General features: G+C 42.9%; 1 protein-coding gene across 1 annotated transcript in view; it reads left to right on the top strand.

Annotated features, from left to right (window-relative positions):
- CNIH3 (cornichon family AMPA receptor auxiliary protein 3) overlaps positions 1-14,078 on the top strand; it is a 1,135,308-nt gene that overhangs the window by 48,250 nt on the left and 1,072,980 nt on the right. The window lies entirely within an intron of this gene.

Below are 14,078 nucleotides of genomic sequence, written 5' to 3'. Positions count from 1 at the left end.
CGTCCACAGGGAATAGGTGGGATGCGTTTAAAGTGGTGATACAGTGAGAGCTAATAGCATTGAAGGTCATCGGTGATAAACAGAGAAAGGCTTTGGAACAGGACTTAGAATACCAATTAAAAGAGATCATGCTGAAAATGGAGGGGAGGTCAACCGAGTAGGGCAACCTTGAAAAGGCATAGATAAACGCAGCGTCAGCTGTATCTATTAAGGGCTAAATGGATGGAGAAGATCCTGCTTTATATCAGGCAGCAATATTATTTACAGGGTAAAAGAGCATATAGTTTGTTGGCCAGGCAACGTAGGGAAAAGGTAGCTACACAGATTATATTGAAACTTCAAACCAACTCCAGGGATATAGGGACAGAGAATGGGGAAATGATTACACTCTTTGCACATTTCTATGGGTCCCCCTATTCATTCGATCGTCCGCGGTTAATGCCCCAAGGCGAGTATCTAGACTCTATCAGGCTGAAGACTCTATCAAAGGAAGACATAGATTTATTGGAGGGGGATATTGTAGAAGAAGAAGAAGTTAATATGGCCATTAGAAAGCTCCCCCTGAATCAGGCTCCTGGACCAGATGACTTCCCAGACGTGTTTCATAAGCATTATTGATCGATACTTGTATAATTAATTTGGTAAAGATGGGGTATTACAGTTTCAATGGATCAAGCGAAAGTAGAATTGTTCCCTAAGGCTGATATGGATCCTACACTATGTGGTTCATATCACCCCATTACCCTAATCAATATTGATGTGAAAATCTATACAACGATATTGGTGACCAGATTTGAAAACCTGCTCCCAGATTCAATACATCTCGACTAATCTGGATTTATTACATTTCGCCAAACGTTTGAGAATATCTGGAGGATGAGTCACCACGTAGAAAACATTTCCAAATGCAATACTCCTGCCCTTTTATTATCCCTTGATGCCGAAAAGGCATCCGATAGGGTTGAGTGGTGATTTCTCTTCCACACTATGGATCATATGGGATTTGGGAGTAGGTTTCTATGGATGGTGCGGGCTAATTACTGTTCTCCCAATATGCGACATGTAGTAAATGGCCAATTTTATCAAAAGATTAGGCTAGAACGAGGGACTAAGCTGGACAGATACGGGGCATTTAAGGCTACGAGACATTATGCATGAACAGGAAGTAAAGACGTTTGAGCTGTGTAAACAGACCTTTGCCTTAGGGGAGGGAGACAGTCTTCGATACTACCAATTGTGTCATTGGGTATCACATCCATGTAACAAATTGGCCACGAATAGACAGTTGACCTCATTTCAAAAATACATAACTGGGGACAAAAACCTTATTTCGTCACTATGTAGAATTAGTACAAGAAATCCTGGTATTGGGACATGGCCCTATATGGGCAAGTGGGAAGCTCTTGAGCTGGGTCACCAATTGTTCAAGAGAATTAGAAGTTTCTCTGGGGCAATATCCCCAAATTGACTTGATCCATCCAGTTTCAGGAGGTATGGTATAAGGTCCTGCTTCAATGGCACTACACGCCCGAGAGACTGGAGAAGATGTTTCCTGATGCATCAGTCGAGTGCTGCAGGGCCTGCAAAGGATGGGGGGATTTGTCCCACATTTGGTGGGCCCAGTTACCAGCTACCATTCTGGGAGCTGGTCATGTCTTCTATAAATAATATGCTCAAAGCAAATTTGGTTTTGGCAGCAGAGACTTGTCTGTTGGGCCTATGGGACAGGGATAAAGTGCCACAATTCAAACCACAATTTGAAGGCCGATAAACTAATCGGTGTCAGCTTTACACTACTTTCATTCGTTTTTTAATATCTTCCACGGTGTTGGGACCCAACGCGTTTCAATCGCGTCCAGAAGAGGTAGGTCCTGCTCAAAATAGTACATTTATCCTATGCCGGGTGCATGACAACATTCCTGGGAATTGGAGCGTGCGGGGACTTCTTGCAATCGGTCTTTCACTCACCATTCTGTAGTATCATCACGGCTTGACAGCTGATGCATTGTAGAATGCTATTGGACTATGAGTTGGTGTTTTTGATTTATCAAGTCCAGGATGACATCAACTAGGCTGGAAATTCGCCATTTTGGCTTCACCTTGTATATGCAATTAAAAAGCATAAATGTAGTTCCTGAAGAGAAACATTCTTTCAATGCATCAACTTACATGGTGCATCGCAAGGTATTTTTGCTTTGCGTTGCACATGAGATTCAAAAGCATAAATGCAGCTGTTCTTAAAGTTCTTATTTTTATGCATAAACATGCACAGTACCTCTTATTCTAGGTTACCGTCCACGTATCATTTACCATTCCAAGTACTGAGCCGCTGACATTTTTGGGATTACTGGCAAGTGCCCAGGTCTGTTAATATATTTATGTTTTCAGATGGTTATTGACAACCAATCACAACTCTCAATGTGATGCTGGCCTGTAACTGTTGCATTAGCCAATTACCTGTTACTAAGATTATGGGCCTCACAACAAGTGTGCCTGTCCGGTAACAACGGTGCCGTTAAGCCTAACGGCACTGTTGTTACTGGACCGGCACACTACGAGTCTGTGAGCGGCTTCTGTCCCGCCCACCAGGCCTGACCTGGCGGGCGGGACAGCACCCGCTTGCAGACATTTACTGAAGCACCGGCACCGTTATTAGCAGTGCCGGTGCTTCCTTCTTCCCCATTCCCATTGAGTCCTATTGGACTCAATGGGAATGGGGATTTACATTTTTCCAGCGCCTGACTTCCCGGAACGCTGGGATCGTAATCCCTCGGTTATTCCTGGAAGCCAGGTACCAGACATATTGAGGAGTCCGGTGGCAGCCTGCAGTTTTACTGTCGCGGCTACCGCTGGGCTAGTAATGAGGCCCTATGTCTTTCTCATCTTTATCAATTTAGGGGTGGTCCAAGGTAGGGCCATCAGATAGTTATGTAAAATGAAAAGACTAACCCATATATAAACTATATGTAGACAATTCCCCCAACCAATCCCTCAACCCCGTAGGATTTTGCAACTAAGATTGTGGTATGACGCCAATTATGATGTATTTCTCGGTTATATGCTGATATTTTGTATTGAAACGACAGAGAGCTATTGAGACTTGTGTGTTTATTGCTGTCCCTGCTTTATGTGGATTGCTAATAAAGCAGACGTTGCCATTTACTTTGACTATTTCGGTTATTGGGTGCAGGATTTCCCGGCCTGTCTGGTCCACTTGGGCTAGGGTTTTCTGGCAGCCTATTGCATCAGCATAGCTGTGGAGCTTCACAATGTGATGCTGGAGACAAATTGATGGCCGCTATGCTCGGCAAGCACCACTAGTACATAGTCAGGTTGGTCCCTCTTGTTGGACAATCTTGTTGGAGACATCCATAGGTGATAGCGACATCTGTGGGTATTAGGCTAGACACCACAAGCTTCAACGTAATGCTCAGTGGGCGTTAACTAGAAGTTATTACTCCCTGTAAGCTACATTCAATCAAACTGGGCATGCACATTGAAAGTGGCATGGGCTGTTAATGATTTATAGTTTATAGCTTTTCCTCTCTTTGTGTTTAGGTTGATTTAAATTTTGTATCATTTGATGTATGCTTATGCATCGTGCCTTGAAACACTTGTATAAAGGCGTGTTATAAATGCCATATCATATCATTGTTGCATATTGCATTTTATTGGGTTATCAACCTTCACACATGCGGATTTAGCACCACCAATTAAGAAAATCCCTTTTAATTTGATGTTTAGTTTTGTTGTCAAGATATTAATAAAAATCCTTCATGATTTTTAACACTCCTGACTGTTCAAATATATTCTGAGTGTGAATGCAAGACATAAGCCTTGATCGAGTTCCACTTTGGGTCCATGTGCGGTGATGCGTGTACAGTCGGGACACTGAACACCTCTTTAGAGTCTTTTCACAATTTAAAGCATACATGATATTAGTGATGGTAGCAATTCTACTAGTGGCCAGGAATTGGAAGAAAAATCATTGTGTAATTTCATAAGAATCTTCTCTGGCCAGACCAGGCCACATTTCTACTTTCCAGGTGACTTTAAATGCAACTTGTTAAGTAAATAACGTGTAAATGACATGTCTCCAATTTTGTTAATGAAAACATATTCTTTTTTGCAAATTTGAGGGAAAAACATTATTTGAGGTATGACATATTAGCCAATCAGGAGGCTCAGAGCAGGGGCTTTACCACATGGTAAAAAACCTTCTTCCGAGCCTCCTCAGAAGCACGAGGTCACAATTTGTTTTTCTCCGGGAATCAGCTAAGTGTGCCCCATGTCTCCTTTCTTTTCCCTCCTTCTGCCAACCTCCAACCCTAATTTCCACATCTCTCACCAATCCTCTCCCCCTCCGCAGTTACCTTGTGCATCTTTGTCCTTTGCCGGTGCCGGAAACATGCTGTTTCTCAACTTGAAAAATCGATTAGTATCCTGGTACAACGTGCAATAAACCGCTCCTGTCGGGGGCTTAACTGGGGCAGGTAAGTTTGTCATGCCCCCTCCCATTTCTAATGCATCTCTGCAGTCAAAGCTCCAATGTTTGATGCATATGTGACTTTGGGAAGCCTATGTCTTTCTTCATTCCGAGTCACCCTAGATAAGGTGTCCTTTGCAAGGGGATGCTAGGGACATCTAACTCCCCTTTGTTGCGACTTTTCTTTTTCGATAAACGTTTTCTCTCTTGCTATTTCTAGTTCTTCCTTTTAATGTCCTAGCAATGGCATCCAGTCGGCTTATCTCTCTTCAACCCCTACGTGTGTGTGTGTAACTTTGTCTCCTTCCCTTAGCCTATCTCTGGACTTTATTCTGGTTATAATGGACCCAATGAGGAATGGGGATTTACTGTTAACGCCCAACCCGTGATCCGTCAGTAATACCGTCAGACCGGTGGGTGCTAACGCTCTTACAGTTGGGGGGTATTACAGCTGGGATACCGCCCAACTCGTGATGAGGCCCTTTATGTTGATGGTTCTTGTTTAAGTGATTCCCAGGGACAATTCACATCAGGGTATGCTGCCTGTACGCCGTACAAAATGTTAAAGCCTTATCGCCTATCAAACATCTGTTCTGCCTAGGTTGCTGTGCTGACTGAACGTACTCATGCCTGTATCATAGCAACAGACAGTTCTGCTAATATTTACACTGACTCTCGCTATACCCAATGTAATGGATCCTATGTAGCTACTTGAGTAGATAATCTGCAACTTCCTTCTGCACTTGCACTAGTTAATTAGTAGGTACACCTATGATTTATCTGTGATGTTGCTCAAGGAAACTCTCTGAATGATGAACCAGCTAGAACTGTGGCCCTCCGAGGCCCTTTGGCTCCTAATGATATCCTTATTTGTGTTTCAGGGAACCGATCTTCGATCACCAGCCTTTCTAGTCTGGCAGTGTTTCAGGACTTAGCTCCTGAGCATGAGAAAGCATACTCGTCTCGCAGAAAATGTACGTTGGGAAGTAACACTTTCTGGTGCAGTCCTGGTGGCTGCCTACTAGTGCCTAGGATCCTCTTGCATTACCTTGCCCAGCCAACACGCTCAGTGGTTTACACTGGTAAGGCTGGCTTGATTACCCTTATTAACCAAAACTGGTTTGCTGCACATTTCCCCACTGTGTCTCACCAGTCTTGCAGTACCTGCCACATTTGTATTGCACACAATAGAGGTAAGACTGTCAACACATTGCCCATGGCACATTTGGCCACAGTAGGGCCTTTCCAAAATATCCAGATAGATGTGATACAGCTTCCCAAGTGTTTGTCCTATAAATTTTTATTGTAGTGGTGGATGTTTTCTTCGGGTGGGTAGAGGTCTAGCCCGATAAATAGGCAGGCGCCATCACTGAGTTAAAAAGATTGTTGACTGAATTTGATCCTTGTTTGGTTTCAGTAGATAATGAAAAGGGTAGCAGATTAACAATTTAGGGTTTTGGAGATATTTGCATGGCTCTCCATACACGGCACTTAACTGTGTCTATCACCGCCAGTCCAGTGGTTTTTTCGAACGAGGAAACAGAGACATTAAATTGCGACTCTCCAAGAGTTTTCTAATAAGTGGTCGCAAATGACGAACACCTTGTTTTTATATCTTAGTTTTATATCATGAGACTTATACAATGAGCCACCTCGAGTTCTGTTCGAGGATTAGGTGTAGTATGCCATTGCAGGGTTCTAACTCACTCGGTTACAACCATCTGATTGTGGAAAAAAGCTTTAGACACCAATGTGAAAAACATACATTATATATTGAGTTGGTTGACCATATGCTAAATATGACGTATACCAATTAGGCCTGTAAACAAAAAGGAAAGACTCACTGGGAGAAATTAATATAAGAGCAATGGAGTGCAAAGCTAAGTTGTAATTGCAAGGTGTTACCCACCTATTTTTATTTTTTAATTTTTTATTAAGTGCACTTTTTACCCCCTTATGCCTTACATTTACACTTCAGGGCATATTTTTTGCCGTTTGAAGGCAGAAAATGAACATGAGAGGCTGTGCTTTCCTTCTCCATTTTTAAAGAGCATATGTTTTAACACCAACCTAACATTTTCATGCAGGTGTTAAACCAAAGGATTCTGATGAAATGTGCCTATTTTTAACACCTGATGAAGTAAAGCAGATTCAATAGGAATTAATTATATATGCCGTTTGCTATTAATTCTCATGCAGATTTTGCATTTTTTTTTACAAGCTCTGACTGCAAATGTGAAGAGTAAAGGTGATTTTTCTTGGTTTTACACTTCACTTTTAAACTCTGTTTTGTAAATGTTTAAAATTGCATGCAGAGGATCCAACAACCCGTACGTGCTGATAATGGTGGTCCCCTGCACACAATTACACTTTTTTGTAAAATGACCTCAGTAGCTGCAGGCGAGAGCTGTGCCCCTGGAAAGTACTCAAACACTGAAGAATATTCAGATTTAGCACCCTGCAGGGGTGGGGAAGCCAACCAATCAGGAAGGAGGCTAGGTTTGTGAGCTGAAATAACTGATCTAGCCCGCATTCCAAGTCGTCTGATGGCCGGTTCCCCTGCCTGCCATCTTCCCCCGACCATCCGTCCCCTTTTTAGCAAACCATCCTCCCCACTTACCTCATTGCTGCGGCGGCAGTGGATGCCGCTACCGCAGCTGCTGCTTTCGCTCCCTGAGGCTGCCATGGAAATCGAAGATGGCATCCGTGCGGTGCCCCTTCTTTTCAATCCATGGTGGCCATCTTGGTACAGTATTTTCTTTCCGTGAACGGGATGCTGCGAGGTGACCATTCATGTAAAGAAAATACTTCAAATTAGCCCTGTTCCAGCCCATGGAACAGGTGCTAACAGCGTTAATTACCAGTTCTGCGGGCTATGCTGGGACATACCGTCCAGGGGCCCTCGTTAAAGGCGCTCGCTTCACTCAGGGTTTTAACTCGAGGCCCGGCCCATTACCCCCCGGAATAGCCCATGGAACGGGTACTTAACGCTATATTAAGGTATTATTTCACAAGGCATGAGTAGCAAAGCCTAGTGTAAAACAAAGCTACAAAGCACTTTACGCCTTGCTTTACCTCTCCCAGGGAGATTTTCTTTCTGTTTGAAAGCAGAGAATTAGCACAAAACAGAAACACCATTTCTGCCATTCATTGCTGCTCCCTCGCCAAAGAGCACATGGTTTAACGTCTGCATGTTTTTCATACCTGCATTAAACATGTGGAACCACACGGAATCCACCTGCATTTAGCACCTGCTAAAAACTGGCAGATTCCATAAGAATTCTTTTTGAATGCCTTCAGCAAAACGGAGTGTAAAAGCGAAGAGTAAGGGAGATTTTGTTTGTTTTTACTGTTTTCTCTTGTAAAAGTTGAACATTTCATGCTGGGCACCCAACCGCACATAGGTTCTAATGCTGGCGGTCTCCTGCATGAAAATAGCATTTGTTCCGAAATTACCTCCTTAGCTAGATATTTGCAAAATTCTAGGGTGATTATTTGAAGATCAGTGGGGTGCAAAAGTAAGGCATAAAAGTAAGACATTATTGTCCATTCACATCTTACTTTTACCAGGGGTCAAGTCCTAAAAAAAAGTGTGGGGACTCGTTAACATATGTGAGGGGATGTGACGTCACCAGAAATTAGCATATCAAGGTCAAATAGGCACAATTTGTTCAATTGGCTTTGTATAACCATACAAATTGCACAGGACAAATGAGCATTTGCATTTCATAAAATCAACGTACACAAAATACCAAGGGAGGATATTTTCTTCTAATAAGGTTTAAAAATCTTTAAAAGTGTGCACGCCTTAAACCCCAAGAATCAATGCCAATGTTTTCCCTGGAGGGTGCAGTCCCGAAATCTGACATTTCACCTTTGGTTTTTCGTTGTTTCGTATAAGATTATATGGTGTAGTGGTGAAGTGGTGAAGGGCCTGATCTGTGACCCTGGCAATTGCCCTTTGAATTCCCAGGTCACGCTTAAAATCATAATTTTGAAAAACACAGTCAAAGTGTCTTGTTTTACACACAGCCTCTACAATACCCTGGGGACGGCGTCCATCCCTCTGAAAAAAGTGGGGGGACGCCATCCACCAGTGCGTACCCTCTACTTGAGCCCTGACTTTTACACAAGGGCATTTAAGTGTCACTGGAGGCGAATAAGGAACATGAGACGAAAATTTACATTTCTTTATACATTACAAGGTTTAATGCTTGCATGAGATTTTCATGCAGACGTCTAACCAATAGATTCCCATGGAATCCTCCTGTTTTAAGTACGCGAGCAGATTCCATAGGAATACTTTTGCAGAGCGTAAATTACAGACAGCATTTCCATTTTATTTAAAACAAATAGTAAAAGTGAAAAGTAATGGAAATTTCCACTGGTTACTCTTCACTATGAACTCTGTTTTGTAAAAGTTCAAAATTGCACGTCGGGGATCCAACATCCGTTAAGGGCTACCATTGATGGTTTCCTGCGGCAACTAACGTTTTTTTTAAAATGACGCCCCAAGAACCTTGGCGTACTGGTCATTTTACTACTAACGGCTTCATTTTGATGAGGCCAGAGTACCCGGTGGAACAAACGCTGACTGCATCTTCATCCGTCCCTGTGGCCCACTCTCGCAAATATTTATATTTTTTCGCCTGAGGTGGAAAATGGCACAAAGAGTCTGGTGATTCCTGGTTTCCTATATCTGCCCCAAGCACGCAAAGCACTCAAATCACCGCCTTGTGTACATGCGCGCACAGCAGCGATTAGTAAGGGGTACCAATATGGTGGCCGTCATTACGCCAGATCCCTATGGATTACGCCTGCTTTTAATGTGGCGGAAAAGAGATCCATTGGGAACACAGCTTCTCCACATGCATAAACATGTGATGCAGGCGGAGCCAGTGCCCGTGCTCCTGCACAGAGTGGGGAAACACACATGTAACCGATGTTCTGCTCTGTTCTCTGCTCTGCTGAAGGAACCTGATGAAAACATGTGGAGAGCTTGTCTCTGCGTGTTTCACTGCCTCAAGGCCATTTTGCAGACCTTTCAAAATAAGGGGCTGAACGACAGATTCTCCCTTAACTGACAAACTGCTTCAGTGGCCACATACTTGTTTGCTAAGCTATAGATTTGTTAAGGTAGAACAGATAGGCCGGGAAATCCCACACCCAATAACGGAAATAGTCCAAGAAAATGGCAAAACCCTGCTTTATTAACAATCCACATAAAGCAGGGACAGCATACAAACAAAATAGTTGTAAACTCTCGTTCTTCTCAAGCATGACAATGGTTTAAAAACAGAAAATACGTCACCGTTGACGTCTCATTGCAATCTTGGTTACAAAAACCTACGGGGTACAGGGATTGGTTAAGGGAATCAATCATCTACATATAGAACATATATGGGTTAGTTCTTCCATTGTTTATACTGCTATCTGATGGCTCCACCTGCGACCACCTCTAGGTTGACAAGTCATCTTTAAAGTTGACTATTGCTTACTGCAACATGTACTGGATGGCACAAGATTAAGAGTTCTCATTGGTTGGCACTTTAGTCACCAACCACGGCAATGACAGGTCAGCAGCACATGAAGTAAACATGGTGGTTGGGGGTGAGAAGTCGAAGACCTACGTTCTTCCAAAAAAATAAGACGCTATCCCTTATCCCTAGGCCTTCATCCAAAAATATTCCTTTGTATTTGACCTAGTTAGGCGCCTTGATTCTGAGAACATGTGGGGAGCAGAGGCAGGTGCTGGGTCGTTTCTGGCACTGGTTTTGACTTATGGGTCAAATGTTAAGAGCCCGTGTTCTGAATTATCCCGTCCTACATTTGTTGAAATTTTAGCTAATATGAACGTGAGCGTGATTACTCTTCCAACCACTAGGGACTTGGTCGATCCATTCCTTATGAGGTTTTAACTTATAATTAGTCGGCACCTGGCATTCAAAGGTTGTTTGTTCTTCAATTAATCTAAGAGAAATATGTCTTGTTCCTTGAAAATTCTTATCTCATGTTTTCTTCTGGACTGTTCAAGCCCTCCCTTAATTCTTCCATAACCTTGGCGAGGGGCCATACAGCAACTGGCAGCTCCTTTCACAAATCTGTACTTCAGTGGATTGTGCAGTTTGCAGCATTAAGCTCAGAGACATCTATTCATTTCAATGTGTGTTACAACCTCCATTTTTACAATGATGGCAGCCTTTTACTGTTGCATTTCTACGTTAGTAGACCATCTACATATATAGTTTGTGTTGCGTTTGAGCTTATACATTGCTTGTGTTATATTCTTCGTGTCTTTATGGTGCAAGCAATATTCGTCGTGTCTAAATGCACATTTGACCTAATAAGCTCTCACCACTCACCATAAGCACTCTTCATGGTGAGTGCTTATTTGCTTTGTGTCTATTGCATGCGCGCATGTCAGTCTAACAGCAGGTTTGCTTACTCTTGCCCTCGTCAGTTATATCAAGCCCATCTCTTCCTGTATTGATCCAGGATAAGGCTGGTATGGTCGTCTTAGTGCATAGCATTTCTCGCCTTTACGATATTGGGCCGGGGCAGGGGCAGTTGCCATTAATGACGTATTCATTTGTCTCTCGACAGATTCAGAAAGAATTGGGTGAGCAGCCGTCCCGGTTTTGCCAGGACTGTCCCAAAATCGGGCCCTCTGTTCTCCCCCTCGAGTTTGTTTCTTTCAAAAACCACATCACAGTTTTGGGGAAAGGGAAGATGAAAGTCCCGGTTTTGAGAAAAGGGAGTGTGTCGCCAACAATTATACACTAAATATACATTATAATTTTTTCACAACTGTGCCATCTGAGGTTGAGATTGAACCATCAGCCTTCCAGTTCCTATCCACATGCCTTTACTGCCTGTGCCACAGAGACTAGCTGAGAACCCAGAGAATATAGAAAGGCATGTAGTGTCAAACGGGGCCACAACTCCTTTTGTTAGTAACATGCTTCCATCCACAGACACAATCTTACAATTTATATGCATATACTTTGGAATTGGGGGTGAGGTGGATCGGGTCAAAGAGGGGGGCGGGGCAAGAGGGAGTGTGTTAGTCCCTCTTTTATGTTGTTGGTTTCCACATTTCTTGTATCTTGAAAATCTGGTCAGCCTAAGCTAGAAATATTTCTAAAAGGAGGTGCTTCAATAAAGTGTGATGAACCATCCAAAAGAGCGTTCAAAAGAGGGTTGCTTGGCTCACCTAATATATTCAAATGTGTTGAACTTTCAGAGTTCAGGGAACAAAAGCAAAAGATGGTGTGCTTCATAACTTGCTTGTCTGGTTGCTCCACAGAACATACTCCCAAACAGAGCCCTCGACTATTAATCAAACGTGTAGTGCTGGTCCATATATAGGTTATATGGCAGGAATGCTTGACCACACAAAATGGCCGCCCCAGAAGGAGAAAGTTCTGCAAACAGGGAACCAATATTCCGGAGGCCAGTTGGCTGTGGGCAGTGCCTGAATATGTGTATATCATACATGTGCTCAATACTCTTACAGTTTGAACATTGGCAGAGATTTCCTTTTTTGGGAAAGTCAGTAGTTTTGTACATGCTAAAGGCAACTCCTCTGTCTACATAGGCCTTCTTCCAGGTTCCAGGTCATGGGCAGTGGAGATGGACTGCATGGCCCAAAGTACAGCACCACTGCAAAATAGCTCGCCTCCCTATTGTCCCCTGCTGCATGACCCTGCCCAACTCTCTGTTTGTGTTTCAGTGGTATGACCTGCGTGACCCATCTCGTATAGTTATAATAACATTCTTGGCACACTCTAGTCATAAAACACCTCTTGTAATACATAACCACGTGGTCTGACTAGGTAATGCTAAAACACCCCAAAAGATCCAAAAGTAATGGTAGCTCAAAAGCGCCCCCTACGAGCCAAAACTATGTAACTGTTCTGGTGTTGCTGCAACGAAACCTGTGAGCCAGAAACCTAATAGGCAGCGCGGTTGCCAGACATTTAGTCGAAAAAAATTAGTCGACAGGACATTTGGTCGAAACCATTTGGTCGAAAACCAAATGGTCGAATTTTTTTTTATTTTTATTTTCACTTTTTTTTTGGGGGGGGGCCCCCAAACCCCCTTTTTTTCTAAAAAAAACCTTTTTTTCCCTAAACTACAACCTAAAAATATATATATAAATAATAAAAAAAATCAACCATTTGGTTTTCGACCAAATTACGTCGACCAAATGTCTTTCAATGAAATGTCTTTCGACTAAATGTCCGGACAGCAGGCAGCTCTATTGGCCCAACTATAAGGTATGCATTGTTTATATTGATAATGTTATAGTGAAAGAACATATATCGAATATTTCATATAGAGAAATGTTATAGTGAATGCATTTAGGGGTGCAGAAAAGGGTTACAGTTTTTTGGGATATGGTGGGGGTGAGTTTTTAGGGGTCAGAGATGGTGGTTCGGGGGGACACCCCCCAAAAAACACACAAAAAACAAATGTGCATTCACTATACAATTTCGCGTTATAAAAGTTTCGATATATAGACATTCTTTATATAATATCTCGATATAAAGACATGTAACCAACTATAAAACCATACTATGTAACATAAGTACACCTGCAGACTCTTTTCTGCTTCCCCTGTGCCATGGCTTTCTCTGCACAATGTATGCCAATATTGTCTGCGTCACCATGAGCCGTAACTAAAACACGAATCAAGGATAGAAATGAAAGCATATTGTCTATAGTACACAGACTGCTAAGCACAGGCAGACGCGAGCAAAAGCTTCTCCACACAGCATTGCTCTCACCCACCGCCTTGGCTTGGCCCCATTGAGGAGCCCTGTTTTGTTCCGCTGGCACGTCATGCTTCCTTGGCATTTGTTAATGAGGAGAGAAAGGGCACCTTAAGTTGTTGAAAGCTGTTGAGGCTGAGTCACTGCCACCCTTGCAGCTCTAAATAAAGCAGATTGGAAGCATTGCGGCTTCTCAAGCTGCCGACACATCCGCAGCGCCAAGAGCACATGTCAAGGAGCGCTGGAGAGGGCGACCTCCCAGAAGATCCTCTGCAAACACAGGCTTGAAGGAAAGGGATTTATCATCCACTCCTAGAGGTTGCATTGAAATGGAAGCAGAGATTACAATGATACAAAAGGGAAGTACAATCCTAAAAAAGCACTGAGGAGTCAAGGAGCAACCCATGTTTTCTACATACTTTTGCAAGCATTTGCTGTTTGCCCATAAGTAGAATCATTTGAATTCTCACACTAACAAGGCCTGATTATGAGTTTGGCGGTATTCGTGTAGGTAATGTAGACGCTTCTGTCATTACCCATTTTGGAGTCTCATAGGATTCCATGGGATCGGTAATTCCTGCAGATGGTAATTAACACATGTGGTAATTAATGCATGCACTACTACCTCTGTGCATTGGTAAATGCTTGAACGCACAGCATTAAGGACTGAAACTCGTAGTTTGACAGAAAAGGAATTTACCCGGAATTCTAAAATATAGCTTCATTTTATGTCAATACATTTGGTCCAGGGAGCTCATCCTAGGCACTGGGGAGTTTGATGGCCTCCTGTGGATTTAGCGAGAGATCGAAAGTTGGAG

The sequence above is a fragment of the Ambystoma mexicanum genome, chromosome 4q (assembly GCF_040938575.1).
Source record: "Ambystoma mexicanum isolate Mex_15411 chromosome 4q, UKY_AmexF1_1, whole genome shotgun sequence".
NCBI lineage: Eukaryota > Metazoa > Chordata > Amphibia > Caudata > Ambystomatidae > Ambystoma > Ambystoma mexicanum.
This window is presented reverse-complemented; position numbering and strand designations above follow the sequence as displayed.